The sequence below is a fragment of the Nipponia nippon genome, unplaced genomic scaffold (genome assembly GCF_047370975.1).
Source record: "Nipponia nippon isolate SJK-2023a ecotype South Korea unplaced genomic scaffold, ASM4737097v1 scaffold_90, whole genome shotgun sequence".
In the NCBI taxonomy this organism is placed as follows: domain Eukaryota; kingdom Metazoa; phylum Chordata; class Aves; order Pelecaniformes; family Threskiornithidae; genus Nipponia; species Nipponia nippon.
The window spans coordinates 82,406-101,555 of record NW_028262414.1 but is presented as its reverse complement, the minus strand read 5'-3'; the positions used below and the strand labels follow the sequence as shown (position 1 = coordinate 101,555).

At 48.0% G+C, this 19,150-nt stretch overlaps 2 long non-coding RNA genes across 5 annotated transcripts; both read left to right on the top strand.

Annotated features, from left to right (window-relative positions):
- Window positions 1–7,914: 7,914 nt before the first annotated feature.
- On the top strand, window positions 7,915–10,442 carry LOC148050041 (uncharacterized). 4 transcript variants are annotated; one of them, XR_015701760.1, is made up of 6 exons: window positions 7,915–8,029; window positions 8,255–8,324; window positions 8,408–8,568; window positions 8,848–8,958; window positions 9,817–9,904; window positions 10,308–10,442. It is a non-coding gene; the product is annotated as an uncharacterized LOC148050041 (long non-coding RNA). The 4 variants fall into 4 exon arrangements; XR_015701761.1 differs by having other exon boundaries at window positions 8,255–8,382; window positions 8,466–8,568; XR_015701762.1 differs by lacking the exon at window positions 8,255–8,324 and having other exon boundaries at window positions 7,921–8,029; window positions 8,466–8,568.
- Window positions 10,443–16,507: 6,065 nt separating this feature from the next.
- LOC148050040 (uncharacterized) lies at window positions 16,508–17,960 on the top strand. Its single transcript, XR_015701773.1, has 4 exons — window positions 16,508–16,605; window positions 17,608–17,660; window positions 17,756–17,818; window positions 17,908–17,960. It is a non-coding gene; the product is annotated as an uncharacterized LOC148050040 (long non-coding RNA).
- Window positions 17,961–19,150: the final 1,190 nt, after the last annotated feature.

The window sequence follows — 19,150 nt, the reverse complement described above, 5'->3', positions numbered from 1 at the left end:
ACTGCCATTGCTTTTACAATTTTTTAATTCTACATCTCTCTTTTAGTTCACAGTTTCGATTAATTTTTTCCTTATTTTCCTTATAGTTTGCCATCGCCGTTTTTTCATTTGCTCAATATGGCTTTAATCTCCATTGCTTTTAAATTTTCTGTCTCCTTTTATCCCCTTTGCTGTCTTTATTGGGCTCTAGTTAATTATTTCTTGTCTTTCCTTGGGGCCCTCCCGTTTTAAATTTTCTTGCTCTGCCTTTCGTTTGCTGTCCCTAGTTTTTAGTTCCCTCCCCTTCTTTTCCCTAATGCTCATGGCTTTGCAAATTTTCTTTCTCTGCCCACTTTTCTCCTGTTCACCATCTGTAGTTTTGAATGATTTCTTGTATTTCCTTAGTGCATTTTTTTTTTTATTTCTGCATTGTAGTTCACTGCTGCTATTTTTTAGTTCTTTCCTTTCTCCGTCCTTTGGCTTTTAAAATGTTCTACTTTTATCCCGTTTGCTGCTGTTAGTTTTTGATTGTCCTTTCTTGTCTTTCCTTAGTGCTATCGCTTTTTAGATTTTCTTTCATCATCTCCATTTTAGTTCAGTGATGCTATTTTTGAATGTTATCCTTATTTCCTTAATCACAGTTTCTTTTAAAGTTTTCTGTCTCCTTTTGTTCCAGTAGCTGTCATTATTTCCCTGTATTTATGTTTTAATTATTTCTTGTCTTTCCATAGTGCCCTCACTTTTTAAATTTTCCTTCTCCATCTCTTTAAGTTCACTGCCACTATTTTTTAATTTTTCCATTTATTTCTCTAATCCCTGTTACTTTTTAAAATTTTCTTTTATGCCGTTCCCAGTCTTTATTATGCTGTTCTTTTAATTACTTCTTGCCTTTCTTTAATTCCTTTGCTTTTTAGATGTTCTATTTTAATCTGTTCTAGCCTGCTGTCTCTATGTTTTAATTTTTCCCTTATCGCCCCCTTTTAAAATGTTCTTTCTATGCTTACTTTTCTTACTTTTGATGCCTTTATTTTTTAATTATTTCTTTTCTTTCTACATCTCGGTTTTAGTTCAGTCCCTATTTTTAAATTTTTCCATTTTATTTCCCTAATCCCCCTTGCTTTTCAGATTTTTCTACTTTTACCTCGTTCACTGTCTTTATGTTGCTGTCTTGTCTTTTAATAATTTCTTGTCTTTTGTTAGTGCCCTTGCTTTTTAGAGTTTCTTTCTGCATTTATTTTAGTTCACTGTCCCTATTTCATAATTTTTTCCTTTGTTTCCCTAATTCCCCTCTGCTTATTAAATCTTCTTTCTATGCCTACTTTTATTACCTTTGAATTTTTTTAATAATTTCTTGTCTTAGTGCCGTCACTTTAAAAATTTTATTTTTACATCTCTGTTTTAGTTTGCTCTCCTTTATCTCATAATTTTCCCTTTATTTCCCTAATCCCTGTCGCTTTTAAAATTGTCTACGTTTATTCCCTTTGCAGTCTTTATTTTGCTGTCTTTTCTTTTCATAATTTCTTGTCTGTCCTTAGTGCCCTCGCTTTTTCAATGTTCTTTCTCCATCTCTGAGTTTGCTGTCCCTATTTTTCAATTTTTCCCCTTTATTCCCCTAGTTCCCCTCTGCTTATTAAATGTTCTTTCTATGCCCACTTTTATTCCCTTTGCTGTTGTTTAAAAAAGTATTTCTTTTTCTTTCATTCGTGCCGTTGCTTTTTAAATTTTCTTTCCACATCTGTTTTAGTTCGCTGTCCCTATCTTTTAATTTTCTCCCTTTATTTCCCTCATACCCATCACTTTTAAAACGTTCTTTCCCTGTCTACATTTTTCCCTTCGATGTCTTTATTTTTAATTATTTCCTTAGTGCCTTTGATTTTCAATTTTCTTCCTATGTCCCCGTTTCAGTTCAGTGCCCCTACTTTTAAATTTTTTCCTCTATTTCCCTAAACTCTGTTGCTTCAAAAATTTTCTACCTTTATTCCGTTCACTGTCATTATTTTTTAATTATTTCTCATCTTTCCTTAGCGCGGTCGCTTTTTACAATTTCTGTCTCTCTGCATTTGTTTGGTTCGCTGTTGCTATTTCTTTAATTCTTTCCTGTCTTAGTACCTCGGCTTTAAAATTTTTGTTTCTATGTCTACTTTTATCTCGTTTGCTGCCTCTGTGTTTAATTTTCTTTCTGTTTGTCCTCTACCCAGTTGCTTTTGAAATTTTCTTTCTACATCTACTTTGATCAAGCTCCCTATCCTTACTTTTTAATAGTTTTCGGTCTGTTGTGTACCCCGTTGCTTTTAAAATTTACTTTGTATGCGTCTCTCTCTTTGTCCCCCTTTCTTTATTTGGTAGTTTTTTCTTGTCTTTCCTAAGAGACGTGGCTTTTATTTTTCCGATGTCTAATTTTATCCCATCCAATGCGCTTATTTGTTAATGCTTTCCTGTCTGTCCTCCAGCCTGTGCTTCACTTCATCTCTTTTCTTCGTATGTCTCTATTTAGATTGCCATCTCTATTTTTTTCATTTTCCCCTCTCTTTATCCCTCGGCTTTTAAAATTTTGTTTCCATATGTAATCTGGTTTGCTGTCCCTGTTTTTAGTTCTTTGCTGACTGTGCTGTACCTCTTGGCATTTTCAAGTTTCCTTCTAGGTCTACTTTTATCAAGGTCCCTATCCCTGTTTTTTAATTCTTTCCTGTCCCATCCTTTTTGAATTTTTCTCTCTCTCATCTTTTACGCAGTTTGCTCTCCCTGTTTTTAATTTTTTCTGGTTTTCCTTACCCTGTCGCTTTTAAAATTTTCTTTTTATGTCTCCATTTATCTAGTTCCCTTTCCCTTATTCTTAATGCTTTCCTGTCACGTACCATGTTGCTTTTAACGTCTTATTTCTATCTCTCCATTTATCTAGTTCCCTGTCCCATTTTTCTTTCCTGTGTTTCCTGTAGTCCATTGTTTTTTATTTTCCCTTTCAAATCTCCCTCTACATAGCTCCCTTTAACAATTTTTTACATGTCCTGCCTCTCTGTCCTGTTCCCTTTCTATTTCTCGCTCTGTCTTACATTCTCTAATTTTTAATTCTTGCCTATGTTTGTTGCTTTTTAATTTCTATTTCTATGACTGCCTCTATCCAACTTCCTGTCACTTTTTTTTAATTCTTTTTGCTTTTTCCCCCTTTTGTACTTCCCTCTATCCGCCCCGCCCCGCCGCTGCCTGCGTGGCTCTTATTCTCTCTGTCCCTCTCTGCTGTTCCTGTTGTCCCGCTCGGTCCCTTCTGTCTCTCTCCCCTGCCCCCTGTTGCTCCCTGTTCCTGTGGGATCTCCCCATCCTCCTCCTCGCTGCACTCCATTTCTCTCTCTCTCAACACCCTTGTGCGGTTCCCCGTCCCTCTCTTGTTCCCAGTATCCCGTTTTCTGGCTCCCTGTCCTACCCCTCTTCTCTACCCCCCTCCATCCTTCCTTCTGCTTTCCTCGTCCCTCTTTTCCCTCTGTCCCACTGCCTTTGGGCACCGAGCCTCGTAACCAGCTCGTTGCTGGGATTTCTGATGGGCGTGAAGGAACAAACATTTGCTGCCTCCTTTGTGACCCCAGATGTGTTTCCAGCCCCTGGCCTCTGGGTGAGCGGCTGCGGTTGGGTCCAGGGGACGCAGTGATGTGCTGTGGGGCTGGGGTGATGGCCTCAGTTCCTGATGGGTTCCAGCTAGGGCAGCCCAGGTGGGACCCATGAAGCGAAGATGGGGCTGGGCCAAGTAGCTGGCACAGTGCTGCGGTTTGGATTGAGGATGAGAACAATGTTGGTAACGCACTGACGTTTTGTTTGTCGCTAAGTAGCGCTTACACCGCTCAAGGACCTTGAGTGAAGAAGCTGGGAGGCGCCCTTATTTCCTCAATTGCTGTACTGTTAACTGTTTTTCTGCTTTGATCCTACTCCTTGTGTTTATTTTGCCTTTTTTTCTTTGTATCTTGTGTTTTCTTAGTAGCCCTGCCTTTTACATTTTTTGCCTACATATCCGTTTTAGTTTGCTCTAGCTTATTAAAAATTTTTTACTTAATCAGCATTGCTGTTAAACTTGTCTGTCTCCTTTTATCCCATTTAGTGTCCTCATTTCAGCGTCTTCATTTTTTAATTATTTCCTATCTTTCCTTTGTTTCCACGCTTTTGAGATATTCTTTCATCATCTCCGTTTTATGTCCCTGTCCCTATTGTTTTTCACCTTTATTTCCCTAATCCCCTTTGCTATTTAAATATTCTTTCTATGCCTCCTTTTTTTCTCTGCTCTCTTTTTTTTACATTTTTTTTTTTGCTTCTTTGCCATCGCTTTTTAGATTTTCTTTCTCCATCTCTGTTTTAGTTTAGCAATGCTACTTTTAAATGTTTTATTTCTTCAATCACCGTCGCTTTTAAAATTTTGTTGTCTTTTATCCCATTCACTCTGTGTTTCGTTGTCTTTATGTTGTAATTATTTCTTGTCTTTCCTGAATGCCCTCTCTTTTCAAATTTTACTTCTACCTCTCTGTTTTAGTTCACCGTCTCTATTATTTTTTTCCTTATTTCTTTAATCACCGTCGCTTTTAAAGATTTTGCTTTACTCAGAGATAACTCCTCCACAGGCTTTCATTTTGCCCCAGAGCACTCTTACCTTCCGCTCCGCCACGTCAGATGTCTCCGTTCGGTACCCGGTCTCTCGAGGACATCCGTGCTCTCTTCGGATCCTCTCCCGCGTACTTCATCGCCTCGGCGAATCTTCATTTGTTTCTACGTCCGTGTTCCCCCATCTCACGGAGCCATCCCGTTCCTGTCACGATGTCCCCCCGAGACCCACAGCACCCTTTGAGCTCTGTAGCGCTATTTGTGTTTCTCCCATTCAGACAGAACCCTTGCTCAGGCTTTGTCTGAGCCCCAGAGCTCTCTTACCTTATTCTCTGCCATCTAGGATGTCTCTGTTCAGTCGCTCATCCCCCGGGGACATACGTGAGTACATTGTTAGGGCACCCTCTTGCGTTTCGCATTGCAACCCAGATCCTTTTTCTGTCTCTCTTTCGCTCTCGACACCCCCCTTCTGCCATCATCGTGCTTACCAAGGCGGTCCTCGTGCCCCACAGCCGTCTTTTCGCTCTGTAACGCTCTTTGCGCCCTTCTCGCTCCCCAGGAACCTTTTTCGATGCCTTATTTTATCGGGTTCGTTTGTGCCTCCGAGCGCTCTTATCGTCCTGTGCGACATCTAGGGTGCCTCCATTTGGTCCCTGGCCTCCCCGAGGACATCTGAGATTTTGGGTGGAACCTTCCTTTTTTTTATTACTTTTATATTTTACTTTCCCTCCAGCAGCTGTTTGTAGGAAGTATGTTGTGCAGATGCCGTAACTTTTTCTCTCTTGACTTTACATCTGTTAGTTTTGAAATCGTGTCTACAGATACAATAGGCTAAAAGGAAACTATCCGGGGGATTTGTCTTTTGTTAGAGAGAAACGAATGAGTTTTTTTTTAGTTTGCACAATCCGATGTCAGCATGAAGTTATTTTAAAACTACAGATGCTTTTTAAAAAGTATATTCCCATTTTTGGCTTAGGTTTTTAGGTGTTGGTTTTTTTTTTAAGTCGGTCTTTTCACCTGATTTTCTAGCTAAAGTTCCGATCCCCTCCAGACGTCTTCCTCGTGTCCCGAGCCTTCTTCGGTCTCTCCGGCCCATTCAAGACCCCTCTAACGGCGTCACGATGCCTATCTATGCCTTCGAGGTCACCCTTAGCGTGCCTTTAGCTTCGTAGCGGACCTCGCGCCCCTCTTGTTCCCTCAGAAGACTTCCCGAGTCCGTATCTGTGACCGGCCCAGTTATCCCGGCCTCTTTCCTCTAGCCGTGCCTCTATTCGTTCCCCGGCTGTCTGATGACAACTTTAGTTGGTTCAGATCCCCTCCGGATTTAATTGTCATGTCCCCAATCCTTTTTCTGTTTCTCTGCTCCCTCAGGACATTTTTTTTCTCTTGCTCACGATGCCTCCCGAGACCTTTCCTTGTGCTCCACCTCGTTCTTGTAGCACTTTGAGCCATGCAGCAGTCATTCGTTCCTCTATACTATCTAGGATTCCCACGTTCAGTCTCCGGCCACCCGAGGCCATCGGTACTCCACTCGGACAATCACCCAAGTTCCTCCTTGTCGTCCCAAGCCGCCTCTCACCTGTCAGCCCCCCTCGACACCCCTCTCCCCACAGTCACAACGCCTCCCGAGATGTTCCTCGTTCTCTACGGCACCCTGTAGCACCATATCTCCTTTCCCATCTCTCTCGTTCAGTCGGAGCCTCCCGTCTTTCTTTGCTACCAGCGCTCTTTCGTCTCTCTGCCGTCGAGGGCATCTTCCTTCGGTTCCTCTCCCACTTAGTCACGTGGAGTTTGCCGAGATGTTCTCCTGAGCCTCCGAGGCTCTCGCTGTGTCTCCAAGCCATTTTTTCTTACCCTGCCCTATCATAATTCCTCTACTCTATATAACGATGCCTTCCGAGTCCTTTCTCATACTCCACAGCAGTCTCGTAGCACTTTAGCTCCAGTGCAATTTTTTTTGTTTTGGTGCGCTTTAGAGCCCTCTTATCTTCTTCTTTGCCATTTAGGATGCCTTCGTTCAGCCCCTGATCCCCTGACGACATCTGTACTTTGTTGAAATCCTCCTCGGAGTTCCTCATTGATACGTCTGAGGCTTCTTTGGTGACTCAGGCCCCCTCGGGATTCCTCCGTTGCCAAGCTCTCGCGAGATACCCCCTACGCCCTAGAGCCCCGTTTTAGCTCAGCAGGGAGCTTTGTGCACCTCTTTTCCCCTCCGAGCCCTTCCCGAGTCCACCTCCGTTACCCCGGTCGGTCCTTCCGTCCTCTCACCCATTCGGCGTGCCTCCATTCGGTCCCCGATGACATCCGTCTTTTGCGTGACTCCTTTTAGAGCTCATTGTGTCCTCGAGACTACTTTGGTCTCTCTGGCCCCCTCGGGGCCTCTCCGATCCCTGCGACGATGCCTCTCCTTCTGCCTAACCTTTTGTAAAGCCATCTTCATGCTCCGCAGCAGTCCCTTTGGTTTTTTGTCTTACGGTACGTTTCTATTTGGTGGCTGGTACCCCAAAGACATCTACCATCAGTTCAGATCTGCTCTTGAGTTTTTCAGAGAAGGCGATAGTCTTCCCCTCTTTTTATTGACAGATCTCCCGTGGTTTTTTTTGTTGTGTTTTGCAATTTATATTTGTTCTAGCTACTTAGGCATTCATTCAGCTGCCTCATACGGCCTCTGAGATGTTTTTTGTGTTTCTATGGGATTTTTGTGGTTTTCGTCTCTTAGGACTCATCTAGTTCTATTAAGGGAGTCCGTCAGAGAGACCGATGAGGTGACTGAACCGTTGGTGATTTACAGTAAATAATTTACTTTGCAACCGGAGGAATTTTCGAAAAAGGATTTTTATGGGATTTAATTACGCTTTGTCATTCAGTTCTATCTGGAACGTACTTTTGGTGGAAGTTAAGTAGCGCACGCGGTTTCACTAGCAACGAAGCGTAATTCCATAACATCCTGTTCTTTTCATGGGAAACTAAAGCATGTAATTGTTGGTAATAATGTCGCTAACGAGTTTAACGGGTTTCTTTCTTACGTAGTTTGGTAGGAGGTCTATCTCATTCTATCTGCACCCCAGAAAAAATACATTTAATTCCTTACCCGGTCACGTTGCCAATGCGATAGATGCTGTTGCTGTAAAAAAATAGATCTTCTCATTTCTAGTAAGGGTTACTTTCCCCATTTAAGTCCTTTACACATTGAAAACCTAAGGCATAGAAGAAACCTCCTTGCTGCTCCTCTGGCAGCCTTTATGCCATCTGGTGGTTTGTCCCTCCCCTTTCCCAGGTGAGTGTGGGAAGGGCGGTGGGCGGGGCCAGGGGTATATGAGCCACAGCCTCAACTCAGGCAACTCATTCTGCTTTTGGGTTTCAGTGGTGTTAGTGTTTTGCTGTTCCTTCAGTCAATTCCAGATTTTGATCTGCTTTAGTTATTTGAGTAGGTGTGTTTTGATATTGAGAGAAGCAGAAGCATTTGTTTGAGGTAAGGGCTTTGGGACTAGTTGAGGTTCAGCATCATGTATAGTAAAAACCAGACTTGTGTGCAGATTTTTTTTTTTTTTTTCCTCCTCAGTATTGTATTGGGTGTTTAGGAGCGGTAAGATGGATTAATAGTCTGAGCTTGGATTTTCTTTTTTTATTTTAAGTGTGTTGTATGTTTTTGGAATTACTGGCTCTATTGAAGATAGAACTTTGTTTTCTTCACTAGTTCTGCCATGTAAGTTCTCGATAGCTTTTCATAATGGGACTGACGGTGAGATGATCTAGCAGCGTTTAAGGTGGGCATCTTGTATCTATATGCATATGGAGTTTTAACATTCTTCAAGAAAGCAGCAGGTACATAAGGCATAGTGTTTTTCAGAGTACGGAACGGTCCATCATCTTTCTTAATTGCTGACAGAGTACCACGTTGTCCCTAGAACCTTTACGGCTTGCAGTAGGTACCTCATAGATCATAAGCATGAGGACTTCACTGATTTTGCGGGTTTGTAGCAGAGCCTGGAGTTTACAGGAAGATGAAAGGTAAGGGGAGCTTACAGAATGTGGGGTACAGCTTAGAAGAGCAGTTCCAGAGGAGCAGCTGACATGGGAGGTTCAGGGGTGCGAATACAGGGCAGGAGCTGTTGGGAAGGAGTGGCTTTCCTTCCCTGCGGGTTCAGGAGAAGAGAAGGGGTTTTTCAAAGTTTTGGGAGCGGGGGATGGTTGGGTAAGGGAGGTAGGTTCACTGTTTTTTTTTTCAGAAGGGTTATGCAGTTGAATTTGGTTTTTGATCAGGTCTGTTCTGGTTTTGTCTCTCCACAGCCGACAGGAGATGGGAGGAAGTCACGAGAGACGCAGCGTAAACTGTCCGGGCTTCTGCATAGGAACAAGTTTTCTGAGACGAGACTCGTCTGATGTTTGGCCCTGCATTGGGTACATTAACGTACATCAAAATATACCCTCCAGAAGTCTTGGGTCTCTGCTCCTCCGTGCCTCTTATTTCATTTGCTGAGCTAATTTTTGCTTCTGTCCCTTCACCATCTATCGGGATGTCACAGAAATTGTAACTTAGAGGCATTGACTAGGCACTTATTTCCAGTGCAGGCTTGCGTCGCTGTCTTCCCTCGTGTTTCTTGGAGAACAGGATGTGTATTTGTGCTCTTAAAAATCTCCAGGGAAGGGTGTGTCTTATCACAGTCCTGGGCGTGCGAGCTTTTTCTGGTTTTCTTTTTGCCTTTTTCCTTAAGTGTCCAATGAGGCTTTTTCTAGTGTCGGTCATGACAGCGATGTTCTTGTTTATAGTGTTTTTAGCACCAGTTTCTGTAGTCGTACGGTGTCCATTTTAGATCTTTGAGTCACCGTGTTACGCTGTTGTGGTTTTTCCATCGGCGGACTGCCGTTGTAATTCCCACCGGGGCTTTGTAGGTTATCGGGCTCAAGGGTCTCGAGCCGCTTTTGTGGCGGACCTCTTGTCCTCACAGCTTCATCCATCGGGCAGTCTCTGTTGCTGCGCGGTGCAATGTTCTGGTTTTTTGGAGGTTCCTGGGTTTGTCCTATTTTCTGGCTTTTGGTTAGAAGTTTTTTTGCAGGATTTCTGTTGTGTATTCCTGCAGGTAAGGTCAGGTTGTCTTTTGACATCCAGGTCCCTGTGGCTCTCCTTCCTCTCTTTTTTTGTTTTTCCTTTTGTAGTTATCCTCACCAGCTTTTTCCCACGATGGGAGCAGCAGAGAGGGGAGCGGAGCTCTGGGGACATCTGGGGAGGTAACGTCAGGATTCCTCCTGTCTTTGCAGGTCTGGCTCTGAGGAAGTCGGTACGCGGGTCGACGGTGTGAGTATTTATTATGCGGGTGCGCTAATACCTTTCAGAGTGTGTCAGAGGGTAAGGATTTTGTTATGTTTGGTGTCACGTTGTTCTGTGTATTTGTTGAAGACGCGAGTTTTGTGTGGGAGGAAGCGGGCTATCTGAGTGGTTTTTGGGATAAGGTGGGGTACATGTGTTTTTAGGTTGTATCTTATTTGCCAGGTGTTTTGAACTAATTGTATCTGAATTTCCTAGGGAGTCCCAAATGGGTTTGGGGCCCTCCGATGGCGGGTGCTGTTGCCGCAAGGCAAAGCAGGGTCATAGCAGAGTGTTTTTGCCGTTTGTGGGGCTGGGCTCGGCCATCTCCTGCACAGACTCCTGTTGTGTAGCGGTCAGGGATGGTAGCTTTCTTTTGATTTCTTGAAGAACAAGAGGATGGAGCGTGTTGTAGGAGCGTAATCATTTTCTCTTCCTTTGGCAGTAGAGGCATCCGAGGGCCAGCCCGCATGCGAGGAACAGCACCAGGCTGTCTGTGTTGACCGTCAGCAGAGGAAGGAAGCTTCTTTAAGAAGCCGAGGTGATTAAGTAGAGTCCTTAGTTGTTCGCTTTGATTTTCATCACGGGGGTGGGGAGGGGCTGGGACATGCAAAACGCGGTCCCAGATGGGCGACCCATCTGTTACGTGGCAGGCCATGAGAAATATCACGGACAGCACTGGACAGGCATTAGAACCCGGTGCTTGGGTCCGACTGACCTGGCAGAACCATCCTGCCATCTCAAGTAATGCGTGCTTCTGTACGGAGATTTTAATAGCTCGCTCTGCATCACCTTTGGCTTTTCCTCATTGAGCTCGTATTTTGGCCAGAAGCATCTCTCATGAAGCGTTTGGGTCTGAGGGGCCTCCGTGAGATTTTTGGCGCCCGTCTCCATGAGATTCTGTGACCATCGAGTCACGTTCAGCATCTGTTTGCTGTCAGGTCTCCTGTAACTACTGTGCAGTTTCAGCTTAAGGCTTTATAGTGCAGCGTTATCTAATAGTAGCGTTGCGTACACAAGTAGCTTCCGGCAGCCCAGCGTCCTGTCCCGTACATGTCGGCGCTCTTATGCGAGCATGCTGTCTACCGAGGGGTTCTCCGTCCTGCGGCTCATGGAGTCCTTTAGGAGTTAGTTCTCCGTAAAGGAGGAGTCTGTCTTTACACGAGCCACGGTCATTTGCTACTTGTAGCTCTTTTGGTGTTTGGCCTATCATCGGTCTTTGCCTATATTGGGGTTATTTGGCAGTAAGCGTAATTTTTGCGTGTCGGTGGGTGGTTTGACTTAATCTTGCGGTTTAAGCAATAGGTCTGGGCTAAGCGGCGCAGTCAAGCGAGGAGTGACAGCGAAGGTGAGCAGACGGCGTTGTGGGCCACGATGGAGGTTGAGATCAATCGTTCTGGGATTTGTGCTTTTGGGCTCTCTGTGTTGCTTGAGTACCTAAGTCGGTCCAGGGGATTTGCATGGTGGGCTCTCTGTTTAGGAAAGCAGTATGTAACATCTGCGTGTGTCTCCACAATCTCCCGAGGCGGAGCCGGCATCGAAGGTTACGGTTCCCGAGTCATTGGAGACGGACCGACTACACGAGCAGGTGCCTGACATGGATGCCGACCCCGGAGGCGTGGCACGGGAGGCGAGCGGAGCCGCGTTAGGAGGCTGGGGGCAAGGATGAGTCCGGCATGTGGCTATTGGGGTAGGGGAAAGAAGAGGTCAGCGTCTACTTCTCATGGGTATTTCTGTCTGTCTTGTTTTTTTTGTAACTCACTCATGGTGCTGCATCAGCCTGGCAGGTCACAGCGTAAAGCTCGAATTGACAAGGTTAGCAGAGTGAAGAAGTCAGAATGGGGAAGGTTCGCTGTTTGCTAGGGTATTTGTGAGCACCCGGTCGACTTTGTTTTATTGTTGCTGCAGATGCATAGTAGGGAGCTGGACACCGAAGGGATGAGGCGAGCGGAGCGTTGCGAGAAGGAAGGTCGGCACGCAGCGACGGAGGGAACGTGCCCCTGTCGGCGCCTATGTGCCTAGCTAGCGCTCTGTTTTGAAAGTGTAAAGCGACTCGCAAAACTACATGCAAATCAGAAGGTCTGGCCTGAGGTCATCAGGCAAGGTGGGTGATGAACATCAACCGTAGCAGCAGTTTATTTTGAGGTGTAGAATTGTTGGAGCAGGAGACTGCTTCCAGACACAACGGTTGTTTTTATATTTCTGGTTTCTAGGCGCCACGGGCGATGCTGGCCGCAACATCTGGCGTTAGACTAGAAGCGAGCGGAAGGCCAAGGCGCTTCCGAGGCAGGCGTCGTTGCGGAAGAGGTCAGCGTTGACTGGCGTGACGCTGAGCGATGGCACTCCGTGTTTGCAGATGATGAAGAGGATCTGGGTGACTGCAGTGACATCTCGGGTAGCCTATGTGGTCTGTTTTAAAAGATGGTTTCTGACCCCCAGCCCTCTGAAAGGCAAGTTGAGGGCCAAAGCTATCTTTGTGCAGGTGATGGGCTGGGTGGGGGAAGCGCAGCCGGGGCGGGCAGGCATTATAAAATCAGCGTAGCGGAGAAGGCGGTTTGAGATTATGCACGTACGGGCAGAGGGGGCACGGGGTTCTTTGTGTAAAACACGACTGTCTACCGGGCAGGGCAGGTCCAGCTTGCGTCTGTGTTACTGTGTAGTCTTTGTAGTCCGTCTTCTGTCTCATACCATACCTTAATCACATCATGATGTCTCTATTCTTCTGCGTCTGGCGGGCACATTGCAATACCCAGGGTCTTGTAAGCGTCAGCTCATCGGCGTAACGATAACAGAGTCCTTCCTTTCTTGAATTAAAGTTTACCACGTGGATCAGTTACACGTATCTTGCGTATCAGAAGTTTACGGACGGTAACTTATTGCGATGGCGATTAAGACGGCATCAGCATCGCCGCTCGAGAGCCGTCTGTTTTCCCAGAGTTTTTTTTCTGCAACTTGTTCCCTGCATTCTAACGTTCTTAGGTATTTAAGCCTGGCTTCTCACACCTCCGTCATCCCAGTTATGGACATATCTTTTTTTATATATCTTGATCACTGGCGATGGTATTTGACTTGTGGGGCTGCTGTAGGTTCTTCCTCACGGCCCCATTGATCTTATAGCCCGTTGGCATCTCTGGGCCGGGATTCATTCCTTTTGACAAGAGTTTTTCTTAGATATCTGGGTGACGTCATCCGTAGCGTTTGTGTGCAGCGTCGGTCTGCGTGCGTACGCGTCCGGGTTGGAGCCGCTTCGCCTGGGGGCATAGCGATGGTAGAGTCCGGGGAAGATTAGCACGAAGAGCGACGGTTAATGTTAATACGCCTAGACTGTTTTGGCAAAGGCGGTACGGCCTATTTCCAAGCGAGCGGCCATCGGCAGCAGGCAGGACGACCATTTCTGTAGCATTTGGCGGGTGCCGAGGGGATGACGGGAGCTGTCTGGGAGACTCGGCTTGAATGCTAGAGTGCTGCTAGTTGAGCAAATGGAATCTCAAAGGTGTTAAGGCTTGTATATGTAGGGCTTAATATTTGAGTTACTTATTTCTTTTAATGGCAGGGTGTACTTGGGCTCTAGATGGTATTGCCGAATGGGAACAAGAGTAGCGGAATCGGTTGATCTCTCGCTCGGTATCCGGGTGACTTGTTCGATGTCATTGTTTTTGCAGGTGCAGAAGCACCAGCCGTGTGAGGCGACGGTGAGGTGAGCGCCATAAGAACGTGGGTCAGCGTACGGTGTTAGAGGCAAGATGTGACCGGTAGCTGTATGAGTCGATTGCAGTTTGTGTTTCTTTGTTTGAAGGCGTGAGGCCATGTGGGATCTGGGCACCGAAGCTGACTCGGGCATGGCAAGCGATGACTAGCGGGCTGGCGTAGCCGTTAGTTTTCAGGTGTCTTATTGTGGGTGAAGCTATAAACACGCTTTGTTGTTAGGGTTTTACAGGCGGTACTCACAGCTTGACGTGGCAACCTGAAAACAGCAGAGGCAGTGCTGGAAACCGGCCAAGGTACAGGAGGAGGAGATGGGAATCGGTGCGGGCAGGCTCTCATTTTGGGTAGTATCTCTGCATCTGTTATTCGCTTTGAATTTTTTTTGCATATGATGCATGTAGTATCAGAGGAGCGAAGCAGCGCTTTGAGCGGTCCGAGAAGGCGAGGTGGTCGCGGGCCTGTTTGTGCCCGAGAGTAAAGTGTTGTGCCGCGACTCGACGAAGCTTTTCTCTTTGGTTTGGCAGGTTCTGCGGAGGCCGCCTTGGGAATCGGATTAGCATTTGAGGTGAGCTGGGTAGTGGGGAGGAGGAGCACGGGACTGGTGACTTTTCACAAGCACAATGGTAATTTTGTGTATCTGAGCATTTTAGTGCCACAAGGAACGACGGCCGCAGCCTCCGTCTCTGGAATCGGCACGGAGCAGGCGAGCGGAACGCCACGGCGCTTCCGAGGATGAAAGCGGTGCGGAAGAGGCAGGCGTCTGCTGTTGGGATGCTTACTGCTGGTGGTGTGGGAATTTTTTGCAGATGATGAAGAGGAACTTGGGGAATGTGGGGAAAATATCAGCTAGCTGATGTGTATTTTCTCCAGGATGGAATCACGCTCCTGGCTGTCTGCCAGCTGAGTTGAGGGGCTGGCACTTGGAAGGGGGCAAGGAGACAAGGTTGGCCGTTGCAGGAAGGGGTATTAAAGGTAGCGCAGGGGAGAGGTATGTCTGGGAACAGTGCCCTCCGGGCAGGTAAAGGGAGCAGGTTTTTCTTTGGCATGATGCCAGCGTGCGTCGGGCAGGGCGGTTCCAGGCTGTGTCTGTTGTTGCATGGTCTGTGTCGTGTCTTCTGCGTCTTACACCTTTGTTTGGTCTCGATGTCGTCTTTGCACCCAAGGAGGGCGGTATGTGCCTCGGGCACCATCCCTAGCGTCTCGAACGCTTGTACTCACCGGCATAGTGCCAATCGGGCGCTTCTTTTCTGGCGATAAACGTGTGGCGTGGATCGGTCTAGCGTTTCGACGTTTCCGACGGTCCTCTTTTGCGGCATCGCTTCTGGCTGCGTGAGCAGCTCTGTTCTCTTGCCGTCCATTTTAGTGGACGGGGGTTTCTTCCCTGCATCGTTACGTTCTTAGGTCTTGAAGCCGGCCTCATTGCGCCTGCATACTCTCAGTTTTGAAAATAACATTGTGTTACGGGCCGTGACGTTCCACTCTTTTACTGGGGCTGCCCTAGAGGCTCCTCACATAGCCATCACGGTGGTCTTGCTCGACGGCGTCTTCGGTCTGGGTGTTGCTCTTGTTGCCAAGAGTTCTCTCTCGTCTGTGAGGCACGTTGTTTGTAGTGTTCTGTGGAGTGTCGGTGTGTACTTGCGTGTGTTTGGCCTGGAGCCGCTCTGCCCGGGGGGCGTAGAGTCAGGGGGCTGGTGGAATAGCGATAAGCGTCTGTGGCTAATGTGTTGCTGTGCCTAGACCGTTGAGGCAAAGGCTGTACGGTCATCTTGTACTGAGTAGCTGTCGGCAGTGGGTGAGAACGAGAATTACTGTAGTGCTTGGCAGGTGCCAAGGGGATGAAGGTAGATGTCTCGGAGACCACTAGAGCGCTACTTGAGCAGAACAAATCTCAAAGGTGTTAAGGCTTATATGTGTAGGGCCTGATATTTGAGTTACATATTTCTTTTAATAGCAGGCTGTGGTTGGCCTGTAGATGGTATTGCTAAATAGGAACAAGACCTCTGGAATTGTTAAGCTATTGCTCAGGATCCAGGTGACATGTTCAATACTAATTGTTTTCAAGATGCAGAAGGATGAGTTCTCCAGGGACACGAAGGAGAAATGAGGTCAGTGCTGTAAAGAGGGTGGGTTGGTGTGTGGTATTAGAGGGCACGTGAAACTGGTAGCTATTTAACTACATTATGGTGTTTCTAACTTTTTTTGTTTAATGTGAACGTTCCAAGCGAGGAGCTATGTGGGATATGGGCCCAGAGCTGACTTGGGCAAGGTGAGCAGGGATTGATAGGCTGAAGTAGTGGTTATTTTTCAGGTGGTGTGTGGCTGGTCCAGGCATAAGGGACGCCTGTTGTTTGCGTCTTAGAGATGGCGCGTAAGCCTGAAAGAGGCAAGCCAGACTGATGAAGGTGGGGCGGGCGAGCTGTCAAGGTAAAGGAGGGTGAGACGGGGATCGGTGCGGGCAGGCTGTGGTTTCGAGCAGTATCTCAGCATGTGCCTCTCTGCTTGGGTTTCTGCAGGTGCCGTATGTAGGCTCGGAGGGTTGCCGCTGCATGTCGACGAGCGGTCCCGGAAGGTGAGGCGGTGGTGGGCCAGGTTGGCATCTCATAGCTGAGTATTGTATGGCAATGGAGTTGCAGTGTTTCTCTTAGGATTTGCAGGTTCTGCGGGGGCTGCCTTTGGAAGTGGAGGAGCATTGGAGGTGAGCTGGGTAGTAGGGAGGTGAAGCGTGGGGCTGGTGTTTTCTTGCAAGCGCAAAGGTAATTCTGTGTCTCTCGGTATCCTAGGTGCCGGAAGCGATGACAGCCGCAGCGTCGGACTGCGGAATGGGCAGGGAGCGGGTAAGCGGTCTGCCATGGCGCATGTGAAGTGGTAGCTGTTTTGGGAAAGGTCTGTGTTGACCGATGTGATGGTGACTGTGATGGCATCAGTTTTGTTTTGCAGAGGGTGAAGAGGAACCTGGCGACGGCAGGATGAATCCAGCGGGCTGAGTGTGGTTTTCCTTGTCAAGGATGGATTCAGCCTCGCGGCCGTCTGCAAGCTAAGTTGAGGCTCTAGCCCTGGAGAGGGGTCGGGGGGAGGGAGGGTACAAGGTTGGCCATTTCAGGATGGGGTTTTTAAAGGTAGCGCAGGGGAGAGGTCTTACTGGGAACAGTGCCCTCTGGTCAGCTAGAGGGAGCAGATTAGTCTTCAGCTCGATGGCAGCGTGCGCCGGGCAGTTCCAGGCCGTGTCTGTTGTTGTGTAGCTTGTGTGGTGCGTTTTCTGCGTCTTACACTTTTGTTGGGTCTCGATGTCGTCTTTGCGCTTAAGGTGGGCAGGATGTGCCTGGGGCGGCATATGCCTCGGGTGCCATTCTTGGCGTCTGAAACACCTGTACTCGTCGGCATAGTGCCAATCGGGCGCTGCTTTTCTGGCGTTAAAAGCATACGGCGTGGATCGGTCTGGCATCTCGGAGGTTTCTGGGCGGTCCTCTTTTGCGGTGACGTTTCCGGCTGCGTGAGCAGCTCTGTTCTCTTGCTGTCCATTTTAGTGGACGGGGGTTTCTTCCCTGCATCCTTTACGTTCTTAAGTCTTGAAGCCGGGCTCGTTGCGCCAACATCCTCTCAGTTTTGAGAGTAACTTCGTGTTACGGGCTGTGACGTTCCTCTCTGTTTTGGCGGCTGCCCTAAAGGCTCCTGACATCGTCATAACGGTGCCACAGGTGGTCTTGCTCGACGGCGTCTTCGGTCTGGGTGTCGTTCCTGTTGGTGAGAGTTCTCTCACGTCTTTGAGGCCTGTTGTTTGTAGTGTTCTGTGGAGTGTCGGGGTGTGTGTGTGCTTGGCCTGGAGCCGCCCTGCCCGGGGGGCGTAGAGTCAGGGGGTTGGTGGAATAGCGATAAGCGTCTGTGGCTGATGTGTTGCTGTGCCTAGACTGTTGAGGCAAAGGTTGCACAGTCATCTTGGACTGAGTAGCTGAGGTACTAGAGGGAACATGTGACTGGTGCCTATCTGACTACATTATGGTGTTTCTAACTCTTCTTTTTATTTTTTTTTATTTAATGTGAAGGTTCCAAGCGAGGAGTGATGTGGGATATGGGCCCTGGAGCTGACTTGGACAAGGTGAGTGGGGATTGATAGGCTGAAGTAGTGGTTATTTTTCAGGTGGTGTGTGGCTGGTCCTGTTATAAGCAACTCCTGTTGTTTGGGTCTTACAGGTGGTGCGTAAGCCTGCAAGAGGCAAGCCAGACTGACGAAGGTGGGGTGGGTGAGCTGTCAAGGTAAAGGAGGGTGAGACGGGGATCGGTGCGGGCAGGCTGTGGTTTCGGGCAGTATCTCAGCATGTGCCTCTCTGCTTGGGTTTCTGCAGGTGCCGTATGCAGGCTCGGAGGGATGCCGCCGCATGTCGACGAGCGGTCCCGGAAGGTGAGGCGGTGGTGGGCCGGGTTGGCATCTAATAGCCGAGTATTGTATGGCAATGGAGTTGCAGTGTTTCTCTTAAGGTTTGCAGGTTCTGCGGGGGCTGCCTTTGGAAGTGCAGGAGCGTTTGAGGTGAGCTGGGTAGTAGGGAGGTGAAGCGTGGGGCTGGTGTTTTCTTGCAAGCGCAAAGGTAATTCTGTGTCTCTCGGTATCCTAGGTGCCGGAAGCGCTGACAGCTGCAGCGTCGGACTCTGGAATCGGAGGGGAGCAGGTGAACGGCCTGCCACGACGCATGTGAAGTGGCAGCTGTTTTGGGAAAGGTCTGTGTTGACCGATGTGGTGGTGACTGTGATGGCATTGGTTTTGTTTTGCAGAGGGGAAGAGGAACCTGGCGACGGCAGGATGAATCCAGCGGGCTGAGTGTGGTTTTCCTTGTCAAGGATGGATTCAGCCTCGCGGCCATCTGCAAGCTAAGTTGAGGCTCTAGTGCTGGAGAGGGGTCGGGGGGGGGGAGGGTACAAGGTTGGCCATTGCAGGAAGGGGTTTTAAAGGTAGCGCAGGGGAGAGGTCTGTCTGGAAACAGTGCCCTCTGGTCAGCTAGAGGGAGCAGATTAGTCTTCAGCTCGATGGCAGCGTGCGCCGGGCAGGGCGGTTCCAGGCTGTGTCTGTTGTTGCGTAGTTTGTGTGGTGTCTTCTGTGTCTTACACTTTTGTTGGGTCTATATGTTGTCTTTGCGCCTAAGGTGGGCAGGGTGTGTCTGAGGTGGCATATGCCTCGGGTGCCATTCCTGGTGTCGAAACACCTGTACTCGTCGGCATAGTGCCAATTGGGCGCTGCTTTTCTGGCGTTTAAAGCGTACGGCGTGGATCGGTCTGGCGTCTCGGAGGTTTCCGGGCGGTCCTCTTTTGCAGTGACGTTTCCGGCTGCGTGAGCAGCTCTGTTCTCTTGCCGTCCATCTTAGTGGACGGGGGTTTCTTCCCTGCATCCTTTACGTTCTTAGGTCTTGAAGCCGGGCTCGTTGCGCCAACATCCTCTCAGTTTTGAGAGTAACTTCGTGTTACGGGCTGTGACGTTCCTCTCTGTTTTGGCGGCTGCCCTAGAGGCTCCTCACATCGTCATCACGGTGCCACAGGTGGTCTTGCTCGACGGCGTCTTCGGTCTGGGTGTCGTTCTTGTTGGTGAGAGTTCTCTCT